The 24,688-nt window shown below is 28.6% G+C and overlaps 1 protein-coding gene across 1 annotated transcript in view; it reads right to left on the bottom strand.

The window, feature by feature from the left end:
- The window catches only part of LOC111027318 (pyrokinin-1 receptor-like), a 49,705-nt gene extending 27,563 nt beyond the window's left edge, over nt 1–22,142 (bottom strand). Inside the window, exon 1 of the mRNA XM_022305676.1 lies at nt 21,949–22,142. The gene's annotated coding sequence lies outside the window, so the exon portion shown is untranslated. The remainder of the gene's footprint in view (nt 1–21,948) is intronic.
- Between the last annotated feature and the right edge of the window lie 2,546 nt (nt 22,143–24,688).

Genomic DNA, 24,688 nt, shown 5'->3' with positions numbered 1-24,688 from the left:
TTATTATGATTTTGTTTGTTAAGGATGGAATTGTTTTAGATTAAGTACCTTTAGTTTAATTACCCCAAGTATTGTATCTTTGAAAATATTTAATTTTAGATTTAAATTTAGATTATGAATAATATAATACTATATGCCTATGACATGACATCAGACATACTATATAATATATGTATATTAATACTCCATCAACAAATATTTAAATCTGATCAAATAAAAATGGAAATCAAATTGATTAGAAAAAAACATTGAATTGTTAAATGATATCAGATGGGAAGTCAAAAAAAATGTCAACAATGAATCAAAATTAAAAACGTCAATCCATATAAATATAATTTCCAAAATTCAATCTTATGTTTAACAATTATTGGTTTGATATGAAGATGAAAAATTATACAACACATACTAGTTCAAACTTTATAAAAATAAATTATCAAAATCATTTTTTTGCATTTTTAGGTGTGATAAAAAATCACTTTGACCATAATAATATATAAAATAATAAAATTAACTTCAAAGTATGTTTTCAGTATGATGCTGGATAAGTAGGTATCATTTATATAGTTATTTTTAAACCGGTTCAATGACCTTGGCACATAAATTACATCAATATGACTATTAACAGTTTTATTCGGGCAATTAACGAGTTTTGATCATAAGCCAATAATTTAATACCGATTCATCTGTTAGTATCAACGTTTTTTCTCTTTTTACCACCCAATACTCACAAAATAAATATCGTCCTTTGAGGTCAAAACTAGCAAAAATAAATCGCAAATATTTGCACCTTGAAAAACATGTTGTAGTCTACTTTGGTCAATGATTGGCCGAGCTTTCATCGCTAACATAATTTAACACTATTTGAAAATTAAAAACCTCGATACTTTATATTCGTAATTAAGTTATTAAAGGACAAATAAAATATTGGGTATCTATTGAGAAATCATAAATCTTTTTTGAACCTTCGGGTACATTCTTTAGTATTACAAACTATCAAACCATTCAAATATGATAAAATAAATCCGAGAACCACACATTGACTTTTACTAAAAATCTCCAATTTCATTAAAATGTTGATTGTTAGTATTAAATATTTTTTCTTTTCTACAAGTTGTAAAGTTGTAACTCTATGTATTAAAAGTAATTTTCATAAATAAAGAAGTATTAATGTTTGTTAACGCACCGCTAGATTAAAAATATTTTAAGCTTTATTTCTACTTCTTTGACGTTTAATATTTTTTTACATGGACTGAATAGTGATATTCACGCCTATTATAGTACACCTAATAATCATTCTAACATAATATATTGGTTATATTTATTTATTACAGATGAATATTACAGGTTCCCTCCAAATAAATTCTAATGTGATATTACAAAACTACAGCACAGTTTGAGAAGAACATTTTGATTTTGTTTCAATTATATAACGTCAAACGAAACAGATTATACTTTTAAGTCTCTAAACATAAGGTTAGACCACATTATATCTGTGCATGTGTCCTCCCGTTAGTTACCAGTGCATAGTTGCGATTGTTGATAGATACGATTGATAAATATTAAATTATTTTTAAATTGTAAAATATGGAAATATGGGTTTATTGCGTAGTTGTAATAAAATACGTTTAGAAACCGGGAATTAGCACGCTTGCAGAGTGAGCTTTTCTAATTTGTTTATTTTTTACGTATGTATAAACAACTCTTATACATTAAATGTGTAAAATGAATTGTATCAAAGTAGATTATATTCGATTAAAAATGTAAGTGTTAAAGTTGGATGAGCCATGAATAAATATATATACTTTAGTGAATATCAATTTTACCAAACTGTCTATTTATGAATAATTAAAGTGTAGTCTGTTCATTGACGTGATAAGATTTCTATATAAGTCATTGAACAAAAATTAAAAAAAATATTTCCAAAAAGTAAAATGTAAATACCCGCCTACTATATAATATAGTTATAGAATCATCAAAAGATTAATGTTAAGAATTACAAGGTATTCAGTATTGGTACTCTGCATATTATATTTTTTATACGAGGTATCAGTATTAATTTAATTCTCAAATGCGGATTTTGTCATGTAAGTGTACTTGTTACTGATTTAGAACTGTTTAGATGGGTCACCTATCTTGTAAGTCGACAATATTTGATTACTTCCCATCAAATTGGAAAATAAACTAAAATTAATTGTGCACAGCAGACAACCACTTTTATTGTTTGCCTGAATCATATATATATAATATACACACATTATTAGAACAAACTTATTTAATATATCTTATAGAAATATAGAAGTTATATTTCCTGAAAGTTACAATAAATGAACGTCTCTTGAGTATTGGTAATATTTTACGGATCGATAAATCATAAATGGATGTTTGCTGCACAAATATACATTTTTCTAGAAACTAAAACTGGTCGAGTATCTTTGTTAAAGGCATACGGTATGTTGAACTTATTTTTGCACAAACCACAGTATTAGTTTTATATAATACTAACAATAATATAATAATATTATAATTGTCATTATAATATGAAATGTTATATATCATAAATGCATAAATTATTATTGTTATTACAATATTACCGTATAAATCAATACAGACATATTATATACCTTACATGGCTTAGATCGGTATGAGTTGGACCGATCTATAAATAGCTTAGCATTAAACTAAATATTTCGAAAATGGCAGTGCGTATAGAAAAGCATAAAGACAAAAAGTTTCAAGAATTTAAGATTAATTTTTTTTTGACTTGCATTGAAATATCTAAAATCCTGAAAATGTCTATAAAATAATTGTTTTTTGTTTAAATAATACATTTCGGCCAAATGTAAACTTCAAATGTCTATTAAAAAAAATTATTTAATACATATATATATTTGTTTTTCCATTATTATTATATTTTATGAACTCGACCCTTCACTAAAAATAAAAAAATCAAGGGCGTATGCCAGTATGCCATAATAATAATATAGTATTATTAACAAACATTTTTATCACAAACAATTTTATCATTTAATTTTAATATAATGCAATACTGAATAATGAATACCTTATACCTTTATTTTGTTAAATATAAAGATTATTTTTAAATTTCAATGTTTAGGTTTAAGTACTAAGGATAAAAAAAATACAAAAAAATACAAAAAATTGATATAATATGATGTTTGATAATAACATTTTCCACGATCATAATAAAATAAAACAAAAGTTACTAAAAATATAATTTTATCCATTCTAAGATTTATATACTACAATACTAGTTATACTTCACATTATTATCGTACTTAGAGATATCAAATCAAATAAAATATAAAATTGTTTAGTCAATTTAGGACTAAAATTATTTTCATTTATTTATTTCACACCAAGCTAAGTGCTACTCATGGGTGGTTTCTTACTCAAGAAATCTATGTTATATGGACCCTTATCTTATATACTTATTGTACAAAATTGTATAGATTGTGTATGTACTTTTGTGAAATATAAAAAATTAGATATATTTATTTGAATAAAATTGCCTTATTAGTTTAGGAATATTGAGACCCATCAAAGAAATTCTGCGAACCATAAGTTGATATTTAAATTTAAAATGTAAAGATTCAATTTCAAAATTATTTGCAAATTTGTATGGTTTTGACCAAGTTGAAAATTAAAACGCTTAAAACAAACATTGTGATCATGTATTTTTGAAATTGTTTAATTGGTAGGTATGCGAACAACTTCTAAAGATTAAAGAGTCTATAGTAGTACATTTTTAAGATTAGATAAATGTTTGACTTAACTAAAAAAATGCAATATAATTCGAAAAAATACTAAAAAAGTAGAAAATTTCAAATTTTTTCATGAAAGTCTCTAAAATAACCAAAATATTTTTAAATATTTATATATTTACCATGACTAGAAAATGATAATACATATTAACTGAATGATAAATCATTTCGCCCATACGAAAAACCAATTCTAAGCGAAGAAGACGGATGGATTGCGTTCTATTTCTAAAGATAGTTTACTAACTTTTGCCAATAAAAACGCATCTTTTAGGTTAAAAATCGATACACCTCGAATCAACAAACAGGCACCTCAAAGTCTAAACTGCCAAAACTATGTCCATGAAAGAGCATACAGTAACAACAACAAGTCACGACTTCCCTGAAAAATGTGCATTATCCAATGGTAATCACTCCACCAATTACCATGGACGTTACATTTTTAAAAAATATATAGCAACTATAGAGACGACAACCAGCTCACAAAAACGAAAACTTTAACAAAATTAAAGAAAACTCAAAACGTATAGGTACCAAACGCTGTGTCAAACCCGAAATTACAACGGCATTTAATGCTCAAATAATATAGATAATATTTGAGTCGATAACCCCCCCCCTTCCCGCTCCGGAAATTTTCAGGCAAAATTAATTTCTTATGAGTTATATTATTTTGGTCAATAATAACCACCAATAAGCGCCATTGACACCACTGCACACTTTTACTATATTACATATATACGTTACGGGCAATGTGGAATACCGGGCAATGTGGTCCTGCCCGGACAATGTAAACCACAAAATTTTTTTTTAACCAATTTATATTATTTTTTATTATTATTATAAAATATAATCATTATTAATTTTATTCATGTACCATAATATTACGAATATTTTGATGGAATAATAAAAAAAAAAATGAACAAGTATCATCATTTTATTTTTATAATAAATTATAATTTTATTATTACCTATTTATTTGAACAATATTTAGAAGCATGACACTTGGGATTACATAGTCTGTTTGCTTTTCTACACTTGGTTTTTAAATAGGTAATACGATAAGTAACAAAAATAAGTTTATACACAGTGTTTCAAAAAATTCATAATTTATTGTATTATGATACATGAATAAAATGAATGATGGTATTAAAAAAAAATTCGTGGTTTACATTACCCGGTATTCCACATTGCCCGTAACATATATATATATTTGTAAATAGGTATTTGTTTTTACAAAAATATTATATTTGATTACATTGTATAAACACACCAAATAGAGATCATCATATTAATGGATAAAATCATGAAAAATTAAAAATCTAACATAACATGTATCAATAAATAGAGGTTCTGTTGATGAACGGTTTCCTTGCTCATGCCTATCAAGGCTTTCGTATTATTATCTTATTTATTACATTTAATTATTATGCTATTATGCATAGATTATGAATACAGTTTGATCGAAAATAAAATAAAAAATGTATTTTATTTTTGCATTAAATAATATTGAAATATAATGTACTTCGTAAAACTAATATAAATTACTTTTCCTTATTATTGTTATGTCTCTCCCAAAACACTATTTGGCTATAATATTTTTTCAGCCACTTTTAAAGCAGACCCCATCAAAACCTAACTAATTTAAAATAAATTTATACAATATTCACGAATGAATAATCTTAGAATAATAGCACGAAATATGTATACTTTTAAGAGATTTGTAAAATAAAAATAATAACATTGAACACCAAGCAACGGTTTTATTTAAGCGTAAGTATATGTACATCAAAAATATTGTCTACACACGGAATAATAAGGTTCTTAATATTATCACAGTATAACTTTTTGTTTTATGGTCGTGAAATTAAAATTTCATAAACCAGTAAATGAAAATGAATAAAAAATACTTTCAATGAATAATACATGTTGAGTTAAAAACAATCTCAAATTGCGTTGAAAATTCTTGTATAACTTGTTTTAATAAAACAACAGACAAGGAAACCTTTAATAACTCGCTTTAACTTCAGCTTGCTAAAAAGAGAAGAAAATTATTTTTAAAAAGCACTTTCGATCGACAATATATTTTTATTTTTATAATACACAATTTTAAGTATCCGTCTATATATGATATCGTTTTAAATTCAAAGCGCTGAAGTTCAATCGTTTTCTAGTCAAACGTCAAACCATTTTAACATTATTAATCATTTCTTTTCAACGCTATCGTAAAGAAATTCCAGCAACATATTAAATTGGTAATAAATAAAAGAAAAAAAAAGAGTTGAACATTTTGTAAAATACGTTATAAGAAAACTGCTTTTTCGTGACTGACAAACTTTTGAATAAAATTCTAGAAGAAAAATTAAATTTAAAACCCTACTTATGATTTTTTTTAACCTACCTCCTAACCTCCAAACCTAACTTGAAAAAAACTTTTTGACAATTATTGTAATGTAACAAACACTATTATTATTATGAAAATGTATTGCTTGAAATAATTACTATATCATTGTTCACTGTAATTAATTAAGATGCAATTATATTAGTTGATATAAATTATAAATAAAACGTGTCCGCGTTAACGAAGTATTATTTCAATTTATAACCATTAAAAATATATTATTACAAAACATTTCACATGTGCATTTAAAATTATTAAATTTGATTAAATTTCTTAAATCATGTGTTTATAGTTAGAGTTTGTAGTTATATTTTAGAGTTGACAGAGGCAAAGCAGTTCACGATAAAGCGAAATTGCATATGTTATATTTTCATAATTTTCAAATTTATTATTTATAAATAATAATAATTTATTTTTATTCATACAATTACAATGTTACATTAGCATATACATCTAAAGTCCTGTAGTGAAGAGCTGTTGTTTTCACTGCCAAGGTTATTCGTGTACTTACGTGAATCATATTATACTGTCAAGGTTGGGGATTTCCTCTTGTAGAACCATCCCCCCCCCCCCCCCCCAAGAGCGTGACTTTACGCTCGCGATAACGATTTACTACCAGGAAAATGGGTTTTCTGGTTTTTATTTTGTATACTACTTCAAAGCTAAGAAATAAGTTGACAAAATATATCGAGAAAAAAATAAATACCATTTTTTTCTTCAACAAAATGCTTTTGTATCTAGGTATAACAAAAAATATATGTCAATTCAATAAAAAAAAAAAATGATTTCAGTGCATATAATAATGCTGCTAAGAAGATGAACATTCCGCTCTGACTGATTTTTACTTTGTCAAAATCTTGTGTCAGTGAGCACATAATTTACAATTTTTCAGCATCGCTGAACCATATTTGTAGAAGGTGGGGAGTGGGTAAAAATTAAGTTATGAAGTTCCCCAAAATATTATGCCGTAAACATCTCAGTATACACTACGTGAAGTATTTCTTATTTTTCCATATGGGCACATGCAATTCAAATATGGGGCTGTGCCAAGCCGACTCAAATCCATATCATAATAATAGCCTTTCAGTCCATCACTTTTCGTCTTGTCAGTTCTGCGTCTTTTGGTGGTTATCCAAATCCACGCTCCACAACGATTTAAAATTCAAAACAACAAAACCGACTGTACCCACCAGTCGTTCAATAGTTCTGCTTCAAACCAAGTAGGGCAGTTACATGCTTGGTACATATTTCTTTTTCATCCAATAAAGCCCTTTGCATCAGTGTCCATCGAGCGTGTGATTTTACAAAATGGGTTTACATTATGATACGTATAAGTTATGCATTATGCACATAATATAAACAATACGGGTATGAACGTGCTTGAAAATTATGGCTTAAATAACGCAAACAATAATTTATTGATTGATAGTAAAATTATAGTTTGATAACCTGTTATTACCTTGAGCTGTTCAAGCCGAAGGAAACATATTATACTTTATAGGTAGGTAGTATGATCGATGACGATATTGAACTGCGTAACTACCTAATAATGGAATAGCAGTGTTCAACGACACGAAAAAGTGCAAAATATTTCCAAAAATGTCTTTTTTCTTTAATTTTTTAACTTAATTAGTACTTATACGAAATCAATTCTACTGCAGTATTGTGGTTATAAAACCACCCACCGTTAAATGAATATTTTACATAATATTGTGTTAAGAATTGAAAAATTTATTCACTTTTAATCAATATTCCAGTGAGCCAGATACGATAGGTACCTATTTATTTATTGTAACACATAAAATATTATAATTAAGTTTATTGTGCAGTATGTCATCAGAACAATTGTTACTTAAAATGTGCACTTAAAATTGATATTACATCGTTTTCTAAAATAGTTTCAGGGGTAATTTATTGTACTATAGGATTAATTTATTGTATTGTATAATTGCAATTCATATTATCTAATTTGTTGATGCATCAATAATATCATCTAATAAGTAAAAACATAAGTTAAAGCGAAAGTGGTTTGAGTGTAGGTAGTTGTAGTGACGATAGGGAAAATAAATAATGACCGGTACCTTTATATATATAATACATACCTAACACATATTTTATTAAGTATTGTTTTTTTTATGAAGAAAACTTGATTAAAAACAGAATTAACAATAATGCTGTGGAAACTTTTAAAACAATTGCAATTTAGATTGTTTATAAAAAATAAAATAAAATATCATCTTTGAGTTATAAGATTATATTATAAATTATAATTACGCATATTAAATCCAAATGTTATGGATGTTTTAATATTATATTAAATAGGTAGGTATTTAACTTATTCATATTGTTGTATAATATGGAGTTGAATCATTACATCATATACACGATATAACCTACAAAAAAAAAAAAAAACCGTAGAAAATCTTCTTGGTAAATTGACAAAAAATTGCATGTACCAGTAATAATATCCCTATACCGTACCTATATATTATGACGATTATTAAATAATAATTAAATAAACCAGTCCGCGTACCCTATGCGAAACAAGATTTTACCTACCTACCTACATATTTTGTTATTTATATTAGTAATAATAATTGTAGTATTGATCATCGTAATCCACCATAATTACCTTACAGTCGTATAAACGTTACATTTTTTCAGTAAAATATTGTACAGAAATCGAACCATTATATTTCTGGGAAAGAGCAAGTGCAGCAGTTTTCTTTTGCCTGCTGCCAATATTTGGGGAGCAGTCGGTACCAAATGGCAGTTTTTAACCGACGATGGAGCTTGACAACGCTGCCGACTCATCACCCTGGGCCATATACGGTTCCCGCATACAAATACAACCACACAACAATATTGTGACATTTTCGAAAAGCGAAGTCAATATAAAAGAACATTTCCCTACCTAAAACGTGTTGCGGGCTTATTGCGCCAGCTACGGGTACCTACGGATATTGTTTTATCAAATGTCGGAAAGTGTAAGTTTCAGAATAATATAAAATACTCTTTAACGATTTAACTATGTATTATTATGCGCATAATAATGGCAAAAATATTTCTTATTATTCAAAGTTTGGGAGATAATTCAGTTTTAAAATAAATAAATAATAATCACGACGTGTATTGAAAAAAAAATGTTGCTACAATATGTTACTCATATTGCAGTACATTAGCATAATATACTACCTAAATAATTTTAGTACATATTCTTGAATTTTAAATAGAATAATAATATTATTCTATACAATAGGCACATTTAAATTTATCGCAAGACAATTAACTTTTTTATTATCCGATAAAACGGGTCAAATTTATGTACAAGCAACAATACTATATTATTATGTTCTAATAATACAGCTATTTAAATTTTTTATGAGTATCTCAGATATATTGCATCATGGATGATATTTTGGTTTGTATAAATATGTCATGTCCTTTGTTAGATATTTTTTTAACAATTGTGTCATCGTTGGAAATCGGGTAAATCTTAGAGAGGCTCTGTGGGCTTAGCCCATTCAAAGTTCATCCCAGCCGCCTCCTCAATATTTGCTTGGAAATTAAAATATATATGTGAATATGCTAATAGTCGATTGCTTCAAAATTTAATATGATTATATAGTCCTACGTACTTTCAAACCAAGATCGTAAAGTACCGGTATACCGCATGTGACTACTTGAAATTATTGTATGACCTTACAGCAATCATTTTACTTTTTTGTGTCGAAACGTAGGGTGGAGAATGTTTGGGTAAACTGACCCGAAATGCTTTACTTTCGGGTACATCGTTACATCCTCAACGTCTCACATATAAATAAAATATATTTAAAAAAAAACTCAGATAAATGTTTAGTATGCCCGATACACATACATAATATAATACAAGTGCAATCGAGTCATCTCGATAACTCGAATCTCGAGGGGAATAAAAATAATTTTGACTTACTGTCGTAACTGCAAAACTCCAAATTGTACAGTAGAAGGAAAAAAAAGTTTAATTAAATCCAGTTAACAAATGTTGACCAAACAAATCTTTGTTAGTATCACATCGTGAGTGTTTGATGTCTTAGCAGTAATATAGTCAAGTTCATCTCATAAATAACAATTTTTTATTTTGGACTTGTATTTCTTCCATAATGATAAGGTACATTCGAATTTAAATATTACTTATCGGAGTTATGCGTTGTTATGACGAACCTGTTGCGTATCAATTGGAAAGATCTACGGAAGAAAACATACTGAAATATTATTATTATGATACCAATTTGTTTTTCTGTCGAATGAAATAAGAAAAAAATATTTAATTTTTTGGAATTGCGCGGCTGTTCGTCAAAATGTAGGCTGACGTTATGTATTTTTCGAGTTGTACACCTCAACCATAACTTAAAAACACTTCAAGGGACAAGTTCGAGTTATCGAGGTTTATGAGTTACCAAGATTCGAGACTGGACTGCATAATAGCATAAAGTGCGTATCGTTTCAAGGAACCCGTTCACACACGACCAAAACAATAATAATATGTATGTTCCACAGATTAGAGCACGTTCGATTCTAGACATAATATTGGCAAAGAAAATAACGGCTTTACTACTTTAATGTCGTTTCTTTCAATGAAATACTAGATAATATTAACTATAATATATACGTAGCTGTTTGACATCACGACCCACAGAGCCGGTTTAACGCATATTATGATGCCTCGTGTTTTATTTTATAGGCAAATCATCGTCTGATCGGCATCATGTGAAAGTTTCCCAGGTACAATACAATAGTACATACATATAGTGACATAATAATATTATGTAGAATCAAATTTATTATTTCTTTTTTTTTTTTTTTAAAAAAAAAAAGGTAAAATGACATTATGTTGAAAATATTATTTAATTCGTAAAATATGTTGTTCTTAGCGGGCAAGTTTAACATAATAATCATAATAATATAATAATACGCACAAGTGCATGAGATAATAGGCCACCGTGTGTATGATGGTGACCTGCGGACCGTATCTGTTCGGTGACTGCTGTAATCAGTCGGTATAATCGAGGTAGAAGAGCTGTTTTGAATGATCCTGTGTCCGAATAAAAATGAATTTCTGCCGAAATCGTTTTTATTTTTCACAGGTATATTCACACTAGAACATAAATAATAAACACGAGGCAGGTGTAATGTACGACATGAAGTGATCGTCGGCACAACGAACTCGATTTGATGGTCTCAACGTCTCACGCACAGCGGTTTTTTGATCCGACAATTAATATTTAACCATATTGAATCGATATTATATTACACGTAGGAGTAGCTGACTAGCAAAATAACTGAATCTAGACGACGCTCGGCACAAGGGACGGGTTTATCGTTGTGTATAGGTAGTAGGTAGCTATTATATTATATACCTACTTGCAACATGCAGTCTTGGCGATCTTGTATAAATGCGGTTATTTTGTAAAAATAACAATAAAGTTAAAACACTTTTTATGTACTTTGTTTTATCGCTGTCTCGTGCACGTGGACGGGGGCAATAAAAAATAACAACGAATTGTTAAACGCTGAGATTAGACTGCTGTGCACCTTAATACATATTATAATATATTATATTATACGAACAATTCAGAGTGATGAACGACTTGGAAACATAACATTATCCCTGATATTCTCGGGACAACTCTTACATGTGGTTATTAGTTATTACATTTAGTAGGCAACGTGCAAGCTGTTAACAAACCGCACAGAGTTTGAATTTAAGTTAGTACATGCGGTATATTATATGTACGGTTGTTATTTTAAATTTAATTCATAATTTCATCATATTATTATGAATAATTCATTGTTTCGGCGTGTAAGAAACCTATAGAAAGAAACGTCATTTTCTTGAGGAACTGATATTTTTTTTCGTCTTGGAAAACCTTATTACGTACAAAATTATTATACAAATGTACTAAACTAATTTATTTTGTTTCCGCGTGTGTGTATCACTGCAGTCGAACGACGTATCCAAGTATAAATTATTATTTTATGTTTTCATTTAATTTATTTCAAGTTCGCACGTCTGGTTTTTCTTTTTTCATAGTGAGTAAATATATACTGCTGTAAATAATACATTTTGCCATTCATGATTATATTACGATTTGTATTCGTCCAGTGCTCATACTATTTAATTAAATGGGACACAACGATTAAGTAGGTTATTTCGTCCACACATTATCAGTGTAAGCTTCCAGTGTTCCACGGACGTGTTATTTTTTTTATAACTCAATGAATGAAAAAACGTTTTAATTTACATTTCCTTTTTTTTTGTTGTATATTAAAGTTTTTAGTTACTTAAGTGTTTATGTGATTTCAAAGAAGATTTTTTTATAGAGTATTTATTTTTAATAACTGTCTAAAATCGGTACATTATGTTAGATCTAGACGACCGTGAGTTGTTGTCGCAAACCTCGAAATCACTGTATAAGATTTAAAAATTGGCACCATTACTATTGAAGTCTTAATATCGCAGTTGCACATATACCGTGGACGCTTGGTGGTAAATAAATATTCGCGATGAAAAGTAATTATTTACAGGTAGTTGGTAAAAACTATCGTAATTTATTATTAAAAGATAATCAAAAGTTGGCAGATTTATGATCTTCATATAATATATTTTTTTAACTCCAATACGTGCATACCTACCCATATGTTATAGAGTTATAAGAAAGTGTGTCCTCTCACCACCTCGCCGAGTGGTTTAATCGACGATAAAAGTTTAATTGACTGGTTAAACATATTATAATAACAATAAAACCTTGAACGGTATAATAGTATTTTGTAATTTATAATAATGTTATTTATTATAGTATTATAACAGACACTGTGGTCGCATGGTTCGTCCGTTATCTATGGGTACATATATAGGTGTTTAATAATGTTTCGCCAAAAATAAATTGGTAAAGATATTTGATGAATGCAATCCACAAGGCGAACACATAAATAACACAGAAATAATAACGTTACGATTAATTGATGGAAGAAGTCGTAACTAGTATTCATTTTTGCATGCAAAATAATTAATTATATATGTAGTCGTTTTTATGTGATAACAGCCTACGGCGGTCTGAAATTAGTGACATGCACAAACATATGTACTAACTAGATTTATTATTTTGACTTATAGTCATTGCATAATATAATACACCTATAATATTACAGGTATTAAGTTGACTAATTAACATAATTTTATTACGTCTATATTTTAATTACATTTAAAACGAAGAAAAATTAATACCTCAAGTGTGAAGTGATTGTAATATCATAAACCTGCAATAATTATCACAATGTCCTAATTATTTTTAGAATTTACTACATAACTTCATAACTTATTAATTATGATGTAGATTAGTCGAACAATTTGGGCAAAATTATTTATTTTATTTGTAATTTAAAAACCATATTAAGTTTAGCTCATTTTAAACTTACAAATTTAATTTCAAACAATTTAAAATTTAAAATTGGTACTTAAGGCATCGATCAAAAATTGTATTTAATTATTTCTAATGGATATTGCTATAATTTGAGATGACTACAATGAGTCATATTTATATTTATTTAGTAAATATGTTGTGGAATTATTATAAATTTAATGTTTTCATATCTTTGACTTTTGGTAACATTTTGCCAAAATGCTTGCCAATGAAAACAAAATACGCCAAATGTTATCACATATGTTACGCTAGTAAATAAAAAAAAACAGATAGGCAGGTAGGTATGCGTATATCATGTTGGATTTAAGTTACTATATTATGCTATTGCTGTATCTCAGAGATATTAAAATTCAGGATATTAGTTAATCACTAAAAATCATTTGCTATATAATATGCCTTATAATATTTATAAAGATTATCCTCTTAAAAAGTGACAAACTTGAAAATATTGTATTTATACAAATTACGTGATGTGTTTTTATTTGATTCATATGGAACGTATATTCTGTTCAACAGTTATGTCATCAAATATATTATTATTATATATTATATTTTTTTCTGAAGAATCTCTTTCAGAAAGTTTCTTATTGTTCCATATTGGAGTTGTATATAGTACGGTCCAGTTAACTTTAAAAAGGTGATATTTTGATTTTTTCAATATAGTTATATTAAATCAAAAAATGTATAAATCACTGACAACCATTGAAAATATCCCGAAGAAAATATCATTATTTTAATATCACAATTCAGAATTACTTTGTTCGTAATACATTGATTATAGTTATTATTGATTTATAGCATCGATTTTAGTTATACTAATTTAAAAATTAATATCGATTTTAATACAACGCATTAACGCTACAATCGTGATTATACAATTATACGCCACTACATTCTATAATCAAAAAAAATCTATATAACGTCCTACACGATTTTTGGATCTGGCATATTTTTTTTTTTATAGAAAATAACAGCGCATCAGTAATTTTAAATTCTACGTAATTACTAATTAGTGAATTCAAATCAGAAAAATTTAAGTCAACCAACTAAGATATGTTTAAGCAAGATGAACAGTGCCACAAAAACCGGGTGTACAGAGTGTGCGGCGCACGCGAGTCTCAATGCTTACATACATTTGGGGGGGGGGGGGGGGCTACCTGGAGCAAACACTAAAATTGTCTTAAAACGCAAAACTTGATTATTCACAATACATTTTTTTTTTCAGTTGAAACATTAGTGTAGTTGTAGGTATACTAATATTAGATTAAGTAATAAGGATGTTAAAATAAGATGGTAGGTTTAGAAAAAGGGTACCTCCTATCAAGTATTCGAGCGTCCACGTTTCTTACTTTTTAAGTACTATCAATTTTTCCATAAGATCTATTTTCATCGTGTCTATAGGTCGTTGTTTATCGAATTGTCGGAAGAACAATAGGCTAATAGAGGAAAACGACGACGGTTAATGAGTGACGACATGCACAATATTTAAAGGTATTTAGTTTTATTTATGTATAGACATGTTTAACCCATGTCTTAGTACCTCCACTGGGAGGCCTCTGAAATCTGTTTAGTTTGCCTTTTTATTTTTATTAATTTTAGCTTATTCTATACCATCGTTTATTCTTATTGTTCCCGTTGAAACAGATTGAATACAACGTATGAATCAAAAAACATATATATATATATATATAGGCATACATAAAACCTAAAAACGTTGGCACTTATAGATTGTAATACTTACAGTAAAATTAATTTAGAAAGTGGCCCGAAAAAAAGTGAAGATGAAACAATGAGAACAAAAATTAAATCTATTTTTTTTTTCAATAATAATCAAAAACTAACTTGAAATGATACTCACAAAAATATAAGATTTAAGCTATCATGTTATTTAAACAAGTTCATTTAAAGAAAAAAAAATATATTTTAACAAAACATTTTACCGGAATTAGACTGTCAAACAGCTAGGTAACAATTTTTTTTTCAGAGAAATGTACAACAAAAAATTATATTTGCAACTTATAAACATAACGGATCACCTAATAATGTGAGTAGGTACTTAAGAGGACCTATGCATTTGTTGTCTCCGTCTTACACACGTACAACGTAGAACATTGCCGATCACTAGTTTCAATAGTGTGCTGTTAGTTTTGATATTAGAGTGAATTGACCTATTATCAAAGTTTTAGGTAAGAATATTATTTATGCTCAAATGTCGGCGGATTTTTTGATATTTTAATCTTCAAGCGAGATACGAGCATTTTTGGTTTGTTTTACTTCACACACTCGTATCTTGCTTGAAAATGAATATATCGAAAATCCGTCGACCCTTAAGCATAGATAATGTCCTTACCTAAAAGTTTGATAGTACTTAAATGCACTCAATAATATCAAAACTGACGGCACACTATTCAAACCAGTGAACGCAAATTTGATATGTCGCAAGTTCGTAAGACGGAGACAACAAACGCGTAGGTAACATCATCTTTAAGATTTTTCGATCAGTACAAAATCATTATTATCATTAGTAATCTAATCAAAATATATGAGTGGCAAATCTCCAACGAAATTATTATCTTGTTAGGTATAAAATTTAATTTTATCAGAAGAAATGATTTCTAGTAAACGATATAGTTACTAAACCGTCATTCGAAAAAATAAAAACATTTAAAAAGATATTACCAATTACCATTATCATGATAAAAATATTAACGAATATAACTATTTATCATAAAATATGTTGTTTCACATTATCATTTCTAACTATTAATAAAAAAAAAAAACTTTTCTGAGAACATCAATATTTTTCTGGAAAAGAGTGCTTATCTTTAAAAATTAAAAAATCTTATCCTGTGTTTACGATGTAGGTAATTCAAATATAATCTCATAAAATGCACAATTCATTCTAAAAAATGCATGAAGATTTATTGGGAAAAAAATTTAATTAGACGAAAATGAATCCATAATTAATAAAATGTTGGTAAAAAGTTTAAATTGAATGAAATTATTAGAAATATGAAACAAATTAATAAAATAAGATGACAATTAAAAAATTATACCCACACTTGAAAAAAACAAAAATTAAGTACCAACAATTAAAAAAAAATTGAATGCTGACCCTATCCTGAACACACATTTTATATAGGTAGTAATTATTATGAATATTTAGGTAAGTTATTAGTGTAAACCATAATATTACAATCAATGCAATGCTAATATGAATATTCTAGAGTGCAGATTTTAAAATGACGCACTTTAATGCATTTCTACTCAATATAAAATGTATTTCTTGTAGGCTCTTTACTGAAACGACGCTATTTGATTTTATTTGACTTCCACTCATATAAAAAATATAAAATTAGGGAAACTCATTGCTTTGATGTATAGTGGATGTCACGTGAAGATGTACATAAATATAATATAATACATTTAATGTACATCGTCAATAGGTAGTTTGAATTTTAATTATTATTTTAATATTAATATGGCCGTTTCTTTACTTCTAAAACAATACCGACGAACCGTAGATGAGTATGGTATAAATAGTTTTAATTTTAATTTCTTTTTATTTATAATTTAATTGATAGAACCAATAAAATGTGTAAAAATATTTTGAAAATGTAATTTTGAATAATAAATAGGCAGTAACATCGTACTTAACGAAAAGTTTCAATTCCTAAACAAAGAGTACTTTTTTTAAATTATAACAAAATAACAAACGTTTTTCAAATTATTATTCATTTGCATTTTTGATATTTTTAGATTTCTGTAAGAATATCTTATAGTGAACCTTGTATGACATTTTCAAACTTAGGTAGTAAAATTAAAAATTTTATACATTTTTAACTACAAAATAATTAGCATATTTTCGTAATTTTCAAATTTGTTAACAACATTTAAACTTTAAAACATTTCACACACACTACGAAAAATTGTTCCTGTGTATTTTAATATTTTGAAATCGTGCGTTTTAAAAGGAATTATTTTCTACACATATTTGCTTTTAAATCTCCAAGGTGCTAACTAGTTCCGATTTGCTACCAGGAACTACTCTCAAAGTTAATGATTAAAGCAATTTATCTGCTCCAAAAGGTGGTGTCAGATGGAAAAAAAACAAAAAACAAAAACATCATTATAAAATGTTTTGACATTCATCGGAGCGTTCAGAATTTATAAAAAACAGTGATGTAAAATATCAAAAGAAACCTTTGGCATCAAATTGAACTGTCCGTTTTTCAGTCAATCGGGAAAGCCTACACTCACAGACTGTCACCCACGTCTTCATCCACTGTTCAATTTCCTACTAGTATATTTTTGGGTGTACATTTCAAGCTTATGGATATTCATTCTTGAATAACTACAAAAAATAAAAATTTATTCTGAGGATAACTTTGTTTTGTTATTATTCCTTGTTTTTGAATTGAAAGCGGAACGATGAATGCATTCATTTTACAATTATTTGTGTTTTTTTTCATTTATTATTGTGTCCGTCATCATGTTTTGTTATAGAAAAAGAGCTTCGATTTTCTTCAACGCCATCTTGTAGGAAAATCAATCTAGTTGATACGTTCAAGGGTCAAAAGTAAAAAATTCCCAATAGTTTTCAAAAACAGCAGAAAAAAACAAACAAACATTTAAGGAAAAACAAATAGAATTTTTACGGAAACGAGGTTTTTGATGTAACTCTAAAAAAAAATATCGTGGATTCATGAAATTTTCACTGAATATTTATATTTGTGTTTTCTATACATCATGATATTATCAAAATATTTTGACTGGTTTTGAGCTGTTTACGGGCTGTTATATTTATGACATTCTAAATTTTTTAGTTTTTTTTTTTATAATTGCCAATAAGATGTTTTTGTTGGGTCAAAAAGCTTTTCAACTTTTATAGGTAAGGGTAAAATTTCAAACAAGGTTCCACACAAGTAAGTTAAGGTATTCTATAACCAAAGAATCATAAAATATATTAAAAGCACAGCTTTTTTTTTTAGTTTTTTTATATTTAAATGTGGACGAAATTGCATATTAAATAACGAAAATAATGATTCTTGTTATTTTGTTGTAAATTAAAAATATTATTCCTGGGTACTTGAACTTTTTAAAGTATATCATTATAATTTATACAAGCAATGACTGTTCAAATGTATATTTTTTGGTAAAAATGAATTGAATCTACTGCGTTGTGCTAATGCGTACTAGTTAAATAAATTACTTTAATCACAATAATATTATTATTAAATATACTGAATTACTAAGTAATATTATAAACTGACCGACCATCTTCGCTCAGAATAGTTTTTCATACCTACACAGATTTTATATCATTGAATTCAAATTTAATACCATCCATTACAGTGACCCATTTGTAAGCTACTGTACACCACAGTGACATCGGCTTAACTGCTTTTTTTATTGTTTCTAGGTAATTTTTCGAGTTTTACTGGAATTGTTCACCTTTGACCCTCAAAACAACAAACTGGATCCAATTTACTACCAGGAGTCACCAAATTTAAAACCAAAAACCATACACTCATATCATTTTAGAAATTAATAATATATTCATAGCCCAGTCTGAAATATAAATTATCATAAAATAAAAAAGGCAGGTCCCTAATTACTATGGCATTACTATAGTAATATTATAAGTAACATAATTTTTAAAATCACTATTTCTAACAAATTATAATATACTTAATCACGAATATGTATTAGTAGATTTAAAAATATACCTACACGATATTCGAGCTTATATCGTATACGTAGATACGATTAGGTAATTATTTAATTGTATGTCATTACCATTAAACGGAAGTGCATAACATTGCATATTTTGTGTCGATTAGTTAAAATATATTCAAATTAACATATTATATCAAGAGAATGAGTTCTAGATATTTTTAGCTAGTGGCATAAGCACTCTAGTAAATTAATATTTAAAATGGATTTTATTATTTCGTAGTGTTTTATATTTATTTTAAGTGAATTAAAATGTATACAATACATAACATTTATCTTATTATTGAAAATTGATGTTCAATCATTTGGGAAAAACTTGAATTCATTCTCAAAACAAATTTAACCGTTATTTAACACTATATATATTATATTATAAAATATAAGTAATAAAAATAATAAGAACTCTAAAAATGATGAAAATATGAACAGTGTGATTCGTAGTATAATCAAAAAATAAAACAGATAAAGAAGTTTCAAAGAAATATATTTTGAAGATTTCAAAACAGACATCTGATTAAGAATTGAATTCAACAAATATTTCACAAATGTAAATAACTTAAAAAATAAAATAGTCTTAAAAAATTATATTATGAAAGTCAGATTTGTCAAAACGTAAATATAATTTGAAGCAAAAACCAAAAATAATAGTTATTAACATTAAAGTGGCATAGATATGCAATTCAATTATGAACGAAGAAATATTATTCTACGTGGAAGATTTTTTCATTAAAATGGACCTTATGATTGTCTTGCCGATATTTTAGCGAACATAATTTTTCCAACTTCTCTAATGCAAAGACAACATTTGATTTGATTTAAATTAAAACTTTTAGTTGTACCACAACGTACAAAATGTCTTCCTAATGTAACTAATAAAACAACATTATAATTAATATTTCAGAGTTTTCAACGTTTTACTTGCAACTCGATAATATTATGATGATTACTGCGTACTTTCAATTCAGTACTAAACATCTTTATTATCCGTTCGACGGCATTCGTAGCAATACTCTAGTTTACATTAATTGTTTCACAGTAGGTAATATTGGTATAAATGTAAAACGGTGAAATTATATTAGTCGCAAGTAATAACGATGATAAATTGATTTTAATTTTCAAGCATTTTTAATTAAATTAATAAATAATATATATGCGTATAACTACTGTATAAGTACACTCTGACACTGTAGTAGATATATGCGTATAGTATTATTGCACACTGATAACGGAATGAAGATACATTTTATTTATTAATGAATTATTATAGCCAACGTTCGGAAATAACTTAACTTGAATCTTAAGTTACAAGTTACTGTAGCGAAATTTCTAAGTAATGTATACGTAGTTTAAGTTCCTTTTTTGTACCCAGTAAAGTTACTAAATTACTCATAACTAAAATTTTTTTTTTATATATTTTAAGAACAAAGTGATGGTTTATTCATGTATCTATATAATTATATATAGCTAATTACGATTCACTGTACATACTATAATTTTGCAATAGCCATTTGACAAAAAAAAGTTTCACTATTTTTCCATAGATAGTCATTTGGGAAATGCTTTGTTATTTAAACTAAATTAAAAATCGTAAAATCGTAAAACAACCAGAATTTATCGGATGAAAAAAAAAAGTAATTCGAAAATAACTTAATTACGATTTTGTGATCTATAATTCGCAGGCGATGTAATTTAACCAACGAAAAAAAAGTTCTCGACTTCGGCCAACACTGCTAACGTATTATAGGCGTCGGGTCGGGAGCCGCGTACGACGAAAACGTGTGCCTACAATCGTACGAACAACATATAATAATAATATTGGAATGTTTCGAAAAACAAAAAAATATATTACATCGTCAGTCGACAACCCCGCGCGGTGACCGTGCACACTATAATACAGTGGACGCTGCTTATAATACTCACATTGGGACCAGCACAAAGTGAGTCTTATAACCGAATGTATCTTATAGGCGAAGTGGAAAAAAAAATAATTACATATTTATGAATTTTATTTTACTACATATTTTTCTTTAATTTTAGTACTCTAATACATATTACATATGATATACGTATTATTGAACAAATTAAAAAAATTGAAATTGCAATACTTGTAAAAAATGATTATATGCATTAATAAAAAATTCTAAAAGATGTATGGTATAATGTACCTATATTTATTATTTATGAAAAAAATTGTTATTTTGTTTTTTTTTTAGTTATAAACTAATATTCTGGAAATATATTTGAAAAATGTGAAAGACGATACAATTTGTTGTACATACACACATAATAAAGCAAAAAACATTAATTTATTTCTAAATTTTGACCAAAAATGTTTATTTTTTACCATATTTTTTACAAAATTTGAGTCTTATAGACGAATTGTTGAGTCTTATAACCGAATTTCTTTTTAACGTATTTGGATACGTCCGGACAACCGTTTCAGACAATTTTGAGTCTAATAAGCGACTGACCCTATTATATCCGCGAGTCTTATAAGCGGCGTCCACTGTATAATAATATGGCTTGCGATGTACTACGTATGTAACAATATTATATAGAAACAGATACTCACGACCGGAGAGCACTCGTTGGAGCTGCAGAGCGACGACGGCGGCGAGCGAACACGTCGGAAACAAGACTTACGACAACCGAACGACGGTCCGTGCGACTCTCGCGTGCGGGTCATACTGTACGCGAGAGACGCGAGAGGCGCTCAAGCTCGACTCAGCCGGTGACCATAGTAGCCGAAGACCACGTGTGCGCGAATCGGACGGGTAGGAGGAGACTGCGGTCGGCGTCTCATCTCGTCGTGTTATTATTATTATTATTATTATTATTATTATTATTATTGTTGTTATACAACGCTCGGCCGTCGGAGCTGTTGACGCCGAGCGAGATGCGGTCCGGCAATAATAATAATAATAATAATAATCTGTTTTGGATTCCGGATCGACCTTGACCCGCGGTCGCAGACACGAGGTTAGGGGAAGCGAATACGTTTGCGGTGTGAAAAACGATGATGTGTTTATAAGCGGTTTTTTAGTATTGGTATAATGTCGACGAGATCGTCGTCTCCGTGCGATACAGTCGTGTCCACCGATGTACCGCCCGTCTTATATAGTCCTGCCGCCAGACTGCGAGGGAAGATCGGACGACTCGTTTGGATTTGGTTTTTTTTTTTCATCGAGACTCGGGCAAAAACATAATATTTTCATTCATCGTCGAAGCGTGTACCTAGTACAATATCTGCTACTATATGCTAATATGTTAATTGCTTTTTTTTTTTAACTATATTATACGTAATATCATCGGCTTACATTTGCTTTTTAAAAATAATTTAATCTCCGGTCTATCAATAATTATGTGCGATTATATAAATATTTAAAATTAAAAACTATAAGAAATAAAGTCAGGTCACGTAGGTACAACAGTACTACATGACATACTGACATTGTAATTTATTAAAATATAATATAAGAACACATTAATCAGAATTTATGAGTGAGTAGAAACAACATACTGTTTTATAGTATAACTTGTTTTACAATAATATATGAATAATGAAATCAATTTTATGGTAATTTCTCTGATTCATTGGAACTTAAATTTACCTTTTCAGAATATTTAGAGATTAATAAAAAAAAAAAAAACAGCTTAAAATGTGATGATTTGAACACGGAGTATTATATATGCGACGAAGTATAAATCTGAAGTATTAGATTTAGTTTTCATAAATATTTCAATGCGACATCACATTATTGTGAACCTACCTATATTATGATATTTATATAAGGTTTTTCGCTGTACATTTCGTTAGCTTGAACTGATTTATAAATAAAATGAATGTCCGTGTGAGATTACGTACAACAAGTACGGATATAGTCTGACAGACACCTGGAAGTCTCTGATGCTGTTCACAGAAATTAAATTTAAAAAAAAAATATCACCGAAAAACCAATCGAGACATTCTCCGCGAAGATTATCTTCGCAAGTTAGCTGATAGCATATAAGTGCGAACAATTACCGAAGATACCACACGCACCACATACATCGTGAACAACAATTAAATCGACGGTTTGCCGACACCATTGTTAGCGCGTGAGACAAAGATGTTTGCCTCTATTATTTATGTTTCCTCAATTAGAATCCAAGGAAATTGTACCGGCGCATCGTTCAGCATTCAACGTGTTCACCGAGTCCAGGACTCGTCGAATCTTGTTTGTTCCTTCTCTATTAATCGTCGTCGTTCCCCGTGCATTGATTATAATTGTGGTAAATAATTACAGTGTTCTGGCGGGTGTTGTTGGACGAAACTCGTCAAACTTCGATTCACCAGTGGCTGCTTTCTCGCGTTTTATGTGTATGCATAATTCCTATATTGGTTCGTTCCGTTCGTGAATGTGGCCCTGTACTGACGCCCGGTGGATCAGTCGGGTCCACGACCGTTTATTCAGTAGTCATCATAATAGCCGATCACTGCCCGCAAAAATTCCTCATACCGAGCACGATTTATATTGTAATCGGCTAATTAATCGGATCCTTAAACTCCATTCTCCAGACGATATGCGTTAGAAATTCGGAAATAGTTTGCGCATTCGAGGACTGATCGAAATTGGAATCGAGACAATAGTCGAACGGCTGTATTGGTATCCGAGCTCCTATACACCGATACCAGGTTTCGGGGCATCTATTCTATCTCCGGTGCACTGCAACTATACTGCACATCTGCTAACTCTTCTGTGAACGCTCCTCTATCAATGGGGCGCCGAGTAAACTAGATTATTATGCTACCTATGATAATACATAGATGTGATATCAACACTTCCGCGATTCCGTTGTATACAGGTGTAATTATGCACATGGCCCTACGTAGTCTTACTGGCGATAAAGGCCAAGACGTATTCAAATATATTTTTTGGTATTATTTATTTCTACGAATCACATGTCATGTATGTTATATGTATGCATTATGTTCTTTAAATTTTAGTATGTATATGAACCAAATATTTATTATCTATACATGGCATTATTATACCTTATATATTTGTGTTGTACCTACCATTGAAAAAATCCAAACGGCGTTAACTTTGTCAAATAAATAAATGTCGATTTTACAGCTATACGTATTCGATTTTGTTGTGCAAAGGAAAGTTTTTTTTAACGATATACGCGTACTACTTATAGTTAGTTCTGACTTCTTGTGACGAATAAAAAATGGAAAAGTACAGACAATGCATTCAAACACCCAAACACGTATACAACGATATAGCGTTGAAATTATGATTGCAATATATTATTATTGAAGAATATAG

The sequence above is a fragment of the Myzus persicae genome, unplaced genomic scaffold (assembly GCF_001856785.1).
Source record: "Myzus persicae strain clone G006 unplaced genomic scaffold, MPER_G0061.0, whole genome shotgun sequence".
In the NCBI taxonomy this organism is placed as follows: domain Eukaryota; kingdom Metazoa; phylum Arthropoda; class Insecta; order Hemiptera; family Aphididae; genus Myzus; species Myzus persicae.
The sequence above is the reverse complement of the archived record's forward strand: the minus strand, read 5'-3'. Positions and strand labels throughout refer to the sequence as shown.